At 41.9% G+C, this 7328-nt stretch overlaps 1 pseudogene; it reads left to right on the forward strand.

Annotated features, from left to right (window-relative positions):
• The first annotated feature begins 5520 nt into the window (after nucleotides 1-5520).
• LOC140286065 (U2 spliceosomal RNA) lies at nucleotides 5521-5687 on the forward strand (annotated as a pseudogene).
• Nucleotides 5688-7328: the final 1641 nt, after the last annotated feature.

Here is a 7328-nt window from a genome sequence, read left to right on the forward strand (position 1 = left end):
TAGCCCACACTCGGCTCGCTCCCATAGCCGTGTTAAAGTCTACTTCGCATTCACTCTCTTTTCTCAGCAGACTCTTGGGATTTTATCTATAAAATGAATTCCTTCACTCAAACTATGTGAAAACTGCTTTGTCCTTAATATTTACCATGTCTAGAAAGATTTAAACAAAAAAAAAACAACGTTGTACTTTGCAGTAAAAGAAAGAGCAAATCTAAAGTTTCAGGAATCCGAGAATAAGCTTACTTTCATGAGTTCTTCACGATTTCGGATTTTGCTATAAAATGAATTCCTTCACTCAAACTAAATTAAAACTGCTAAACAGCTAATCTGTTACATGCAAGGCAGATGTCAAATTCACCGAAATAGGATCTAAGGGTATTTGGCCAATCGAGCTGTAGCAGCTTCGGTAAAAGAGTATAAGTTGAAGAGTTTGTGAATAAAGGTGTGCGCACACATAGTGAGTTGTAGGAAAATAGGCAGGGAGCAATGCCGGCTGGGGTATAGGTTCTTGTATGTTGTCTGACTGTTTGATTTGAATGTGTTGTGTAAGTGTCCTGTTGAATGTTACATGTTTGGGCTTTGACACGCTTCACTGTGGTTGTTAACTGTGTGGTGTGTCCTGAAATGTTATATGTTTGGGCTGTGTGACATGCTTAATGCTTGTCAGTAGCTGCCCACTTATTCATATATAGCAACTGACAACATAAGAAGTCCGGACATACTTTGATAGTAGTTGTAGAAGTATCCTTATTGATAATAGATCACCAATTCATAGTGATAGAACAGTAGATGAACAGGTGCTTGCACATGTCTCACGAAAATAAAATGGGTGTATGATTGCTGACGGCAGAGCAATACTGCCAAACTTATGAGTTCTTGTGGCAAACTTGATTCAGTGTCTTGACGTGTATACGCTGTTTCGCTGACTTGATTGTCACAAGAAACAAAGTGTGTTTGATAAGATCCGACCATTTTATTACGGGAGGATCAGTATGTATGGATTCTGATGTGACTGATAAACCCATTCGTATCTTAAGCATAATCTAATACGTGAGACAACGCCCTGGCACACGATTAAAAAAAAAAAAGAGAGAGAGCGGTTTTGTGTCCCCACAGTCCATAATGTAGAAAAGAGAGAAAAAAGCCTTTCCGATTTGGTGTGTGTGCTCATAGTGCAGAGTGTAGAGAAAAGAAAGCCGTTTTGGTGTCATGGGTGTTGTGACTTACACACACACATTTCTAAATTGAGAAAGGAAATTATTTTAGAGGAAGCACTAGAGTTTAGATCCCACATTTGTTGATTCAAAGCTAGTCTGGATTAACTTCAATCAACCACAGGCTCCGCTCTTTTGCAGTATGTGGATGACATCCTTTTATGTAGTCCATCTAAACAACAGTGTGAAAAAGACAGTGAATCTGTTGAAACATCTTCCTTCTTATGGCCATAAAGCCAGCCTTTCTAATTTACAGTTTGTACAGGACGAAGTCACCTTTTTGGGTCATGTGATTTCTAAGGATGGGCGCTCACTTTCTCCTAAACGTGTTGCTGCAGTTCAGATCATTCCTAAACCGGTTACTAAAAAACAGCTTATGTCATTCTTAGGTATAACATCTTACTGCAGGAACTTTATTCCTAACTACTCTTTTCTCGAAGCTCTCTTAGGTGCTCTTATCCATGGTAAAGGCCTCCAGTCAGCTGATCGTGTTCCATGGACTCCTGAGGCTGAATCAGCCTTTAGTCAGCTTAAGCTGGCTCTTCAAACAGCACCAACACTTGGCATTCCAGATCCTCATAAACCTTTCATACAGGCAGTTGATGAGAAGCATGGTTGTATGACATCTGTTCTTATGCAGGAACATGGGGCAGGCAAAGGCCAGTGGCTCATTTCTCAGCAAAACTGGACTCTGTGGCTGCAGGCCTGCCTGGTTGTCTTCGTGCTGTTGCAGCTGCAGAGAAAGCTGTCCTGGCCTCCCAAGATATTGTGGGCTACGCTAATTTGACTGTTTTGGTTCCTCATGCTGTTGCCATTATTCTTCTCGAGCAGAAAACTTCACATCTTTCAACTGCTCGTTGGCTCAGATACACCTCTGTGATATGCCAAATGTCACTGTTAAACGTTGTACTGTTCTGAATCCTGCTACTTTGCTTCCAACTCCTGAGGATGGGGAGCCTCATGACTGTGAAGCTGTTTTGGAACAAGTTTGTACACCCCGACCTGATCTTTTAGAGACTCCTCTTCCAAACTCTGACATGATTCTTTTTGTAGATGGATCAGCTTTGCGTGATCCAGCCACAGGTACTAACTGTGTTTGGTTTGCAGTATGTTCTTCACATGACACTTTGTTGTCTGGTTCTCTTCCTAAACATTTCTCTGCTCAAACTACTGAGCTTATTGCACTTACTGAAGCTTGTAAGTTGGCAGCTGGTAAGTCACTATTTACACAGATTCCAGATATGCTTTTGGTGTTGTTCATGACTTTGGTGCGCTGTGGAAACACAGGCATTTCCTTAAATCAGATGGTAAAACTATTCTGAACTCCAAGCAGGTTTCTGATCTTCTTGATGCGATCCTTTTGCCTACAGCAATCTCGGTCTGTAAGTGTGCGGCTCACACTAACTCAGACGATCCTGTTGCTTGTGGCAATGCCAGAGCTGATGCTGCAGCTAAGCAAGCAGCTAAATCTTTTCCTGTTTTCGCTTCCCTCTCTTTGCAGGCAGAAGACTCCCTCACAGATCTCCATGCTTTGCAAACTTTTGCCTCTGCAGATGAAATTTGGTCACACTTAGCATACTGACTGTCAGTGTAAACGTTAACAACCTTTTTGTTATTTAATTTACAAGCTTCAGTTAAAGCTACCAATTCGACCGCTTGAACAGAGTAATTTTTTGGTAGTGGTTGTTTTAAGAAAACTTCAGTTTTTGTTACTACTGTAAATCCTGTAGCATTTGTGCCATCAGGGTTTTTTGCTTGACCTGTTGAATAAATATAGTTATTTCTGCATTTTCATAACGTATATCAGTTAAGTCTGGCCTGGGTAAAACACTGATGGTTATTTCTGACATGCAATCATGAGGCTTTCCATCTGTGGGGTAGGTAGCAGTGTGGATGGATTAAGTGTAGCACATCTCTCGACAACAAGGTGTGGCTGTGAAAGAAGAACTGTTATGTAGGAGAGATGTCTGGTAAAGATATTTTGTTAAGTAACCATATCACAGCCACTGCATGAGGTACCTTAAGTGTTAATGGGTGAAATAACACCATTATTGTTGATGCCTGCACTGCCAATGGCTTCTGGCCATTGATTCAAAAGTACGATCTCGTCCCTTTTTCCCCCTTTCAGTGGACACTGGCCCCTAATTACCGCAATTCAGCAGGGGGTCTTTCATTAGGAGTACTGGACTCCCCCGTGCACGGTTTCAGCTCCGACCCTGGACAGCGGAAAAAACGTTGAGATCTGGTTTGAGGACCCAATTGTTGAGAAAAGTCTCTCAATGAGACTCAGAGTTGCTGGAGTCAGTTAATGCAAAGGTTTAATCTTGCAGCAAGTTCAAGAATGTGTGTGTGTATGGGTGTATGTGTGCGAACGTGTGTGAGTTTGTGAGAGTTTAAAGAACCTGTTATCCACAGGCAGGTCTTAACTAGTATGGCACGGGTCCAGCCTGTCTCATCTTTTTTGGAAGGTCCAGCGCTCGGCCGTAACCCTTCTGTCTGTTTGGACTCTCACATACATTCGGTTAATCATAGAAAAACGAGAACAAAACTTTTTAGCCCCTTAAATTCATAAAACAGACATGGTGCAGTTATTTCCATTCTAGAAAATAAGAGTAATCACCACCATTTCTATAAATTCTGGATATTCTAACAATCTGAATCTTTTTTAAATGTTCGATGAAGCCCTTTGCTGTTCTGTTTAGAGACTCAGCTGATCATAAACCAAGTTTTGCTCTTGAACCAAGCTTCTAAACTCTTCACCTTTTTCATTTCTCAGTTAGTATTCACTTTAAAACTGATTAAAAGAAAAATTAAATGAATGCCTATCAACAAATGTGGGATCTAAACTCTAGTGCTTCCTCTAAAATAATTTCCTTTCTCAATTCAGAAATGTGTGTGTTTAAGTCACAACTCCCGTGACACCAAAACGGCTTTCTTTTCTCTCTTTTCTCTACACTCTGCACTGTGAGCACACACACCAAATCAGAAAGGCTTTTTTCTCTCTTTTCTACATTATGGACTGTGGGGACACAAAACCGCTCTCTCTTTTTTTTTTTTTGATTGTGTGCCAGGGCGTTGTCTCACGTATTTGATTATGCTTAAGATACGAATGGGTTTATCAGTCACATCAGAATCCATACATACTGATCCTCCCATAATAAAATGGTCGGATCTTATCAAACACACTTTGTTTCTTGTGACAAGTCAGCGAAACAGCGTATACACGTCAAGACACTGAATCAAGTTTGCCACAAGAACTCATAAGTTTGGCAGTATTGCTCTGCCGTCAGCAATCATACACCCATTTTATTTTCATGAGACATGTGCAGGCACCTGTTCATCTACTGTTCTATCACTATGAATTAGTTTATCTATTATCAATAAGGATACTTCTACAACTACTATCAAAGATGTCCGGACTTCTTATGTTGTCAGTTGCTATATATGAATAAGTGGGTTGCTACTGAAAAGCATTAAGCATGTCACACAGCCCAAACATATAACATTTCAGGACACACCACACAGTTAACAACCACAGTGAAGCGTGTCAAAGCCCAAACATGTAACATTCAACAGGACACTTACACAACATATTCAAATCAAACAGTCAGACAACATACAAGAACATATACCCCAGCCGGCATTGCTCCCTGCCTATTTTCCTACAACTCACTATGTGTGCGCACACCTTTATTCACAAACTCTTCAACTTATACTCTTTTACCGAAGCTGCTACAGCTCGATTGGCCAAATACCCTTAGATCCTATTTCGGTGAATTTGACATCTGCCTTGCATTTAACAGATTAGCGGTTTAGCAGTTTTAATTTAGTTTGAGTGAAGGAATTCATTTTATAGCAAAATCCAAAATCGTGAAGAAGAAAGAAGAAAGTAAGCTTATTCTCGGATTCCTGAAACTTTAGATTTGCTCTTTCTTTTACTGCAAAGTACAACGTTGAGCAGCACTAATGAGTTGTTTCTATTTTTGGCAGGCTTTACCTTTGTGGATGAAGCCCTTTCTGTCTGTGCAAAAGAAATCTTGTTACTGTGCAGAGTGACTTCTCTGAGTAGAGTCGCCTTACTTGTTGCGACTGTGCCGATGTTCAAAGCTGGAGTGCAAAGTTGTTGCTTGAATGGTGCTCGCTGGAGCATGCGGTAGTGTAAAGTTATACCATTTAAAAGGGTTGAAGAGTGCTCAGTGCAGCGGGTGGGTGGAGGTGCAAAGTGACACTATGGCCATAAAAAGAACACCGCTACAAGTGCGCATTGTGCCAGGAAGGGCCCTCGGACGTGAACCAGTGGACAGATATCGCTTCTCGGCCTTTTGGCTAAGATCAAGTGTAGTATGTGATATGTCTATGCAAGGACTACATATTAAATGGATTTTTATCAATAGGATTTGAAAAAGGAGCTTGCTCCGTTCACTCCAAGCATCGACCCGGTACTGCAGTGCCGCTGGGAACGGTGCGCTCTCCTCTGCTCTTGTGAAAAAGCAAACAGTGGTGCAGGATGGAAGTTTCTTTTAGTCTGCTGAGAAAAGAGAGTGAATGCGAAGTAGACTTTAACACGGCTCTGGGAGCGAGCCGAGTGCGGGCTAACCAGGAGAATTGCTTGAAAGAAACGCGAACCGAATGAGCGGTCAGAACAAAGCCTCAATACGGTGTTCCTGTGGTGTTTTTATAAAATGCGTTGAAAAAAAAGGTGTGAATGCCCCAGAGAAAACTAAAAGGTGGAGCGGAAGTGTTCGGCTGCAAGAAGGTGTGAATGTCCGACTATATTTGGTGAAAAGCAGGTGAAGCAAGGTCTGAATGCCCAACCTTACATCATCAAAAGCGAGATCAGAGGTTTTTGGCTGCAAGAAGGCGATAGTTTGCCAAAAGCGGGTAAGGTGCGAATGACCGACTAAATATCAACAAAAGTGAGGGCGGAGGTCTTCGGATGCAAGTGGGTGTGAATATCCCACCATACAAGTATGGTGGAGAGGAAGCTGTGAATGGCCGACCATACATGATCAAAACAGGGAGCGGAGGTGTTTGGCTGCGACAAGGTGTGAATGTCCACCCATAATTAATGAAAAGCGGGCAACAAGTAGGTTCGAATGCCCAACCATACATCATCAAAAGCAGGAGTGGATGTGTTCGGCTACAAGAAGGTTTGTATGTCTGAGCATAGTTTGTAAAAAGCGGGTAAGAAAAGGTTCGAATGCCCGAACATACACCATCAAAAGAGGGAGCGGAGGTGTTCCGCTGTAAGACTGTGTGAATGTCCGACCATATTTGGTAAAAAGTGGGTATGAAAAGGTTCGAATGCCCAAATTCGGCTGCAAAAAACTGTGTTCGGCTGCAAAAAGGTGTGAATGTTTGACTAAAGTTTGTAAAAAGCGGGTAAGACAAGGTGCGAATGCCTGACAATGTATGATCAAAAGCGGGAGCGGAGGTGTTCAGCTGCAAGAAGGTCTAAATGTCCATCATTAATTGCTAGAAAACATGAAAGAAAATTTTCGAAAATCAATCCGCACATGATCATAAGTGGGAGAGGAGGTGTTCAGCTGCAAGAAGGTGTGAATGTCCTACCATAATTGCTGAAAAATGTGTTAGAAACGGTAAGAATGCCGGACCATACATCATCAAAAGCTAGAGAGGTGGTGTTCGGCTGCAAGTAGGTGTGAATGTCTGACTAAAGTTCAAATATATTAACAAAAGCGGGAGGAGAGGTCTTCGGATGAGTGGTTGAGAATTTCCGACCATAATCTATAAAATGCGGTGAAAAAAAAGGTGTGATAGAAACCTAAAAGGTGGAGCGGAAGTGTTCGGCTGCAAGAAGGTGTGAATGTCCATCTATAGTTGGTGAAAAGCAGGAAAAGCAAGGTCTGAATGCCCAATCTTACATCATCAAAAGTGAGATCAGAGGTGTTTGGCGGCAAGAAAACGGGTAAGGTGTGAATGACCGACTAAATATCAACAAAAGTGGGGGCGGAGATCTTCGGATGCAAGTGGGTGTGAATATCCCACCATACAAGTATGGTGGAGAGGAAGCTGTGAATGACCGACCATAGTTTGCAAAAAGCGGGTGAGAAAAGGTGCGAATGTCCAACCATACATGATCAAAACAGGGAG

Source organism: Leuresthes tenuis, unplaced genomic scaffold (assembly GCF_036924035.1).
Source record: "Leuresthes tenuis unplaced genomic scaffold, fLeuTen1.0.hap1 SCAF_71, whole genome shotgun sequence".
In the NCBI taxonomy this organism is placed as follows: domain Eukaryota; kingdom Metazoa; phylum Chordata; class Actinopteri; order Atheriniformes; family Atherinopsidae; genus Leuresthes; species Leuresthes tenuis.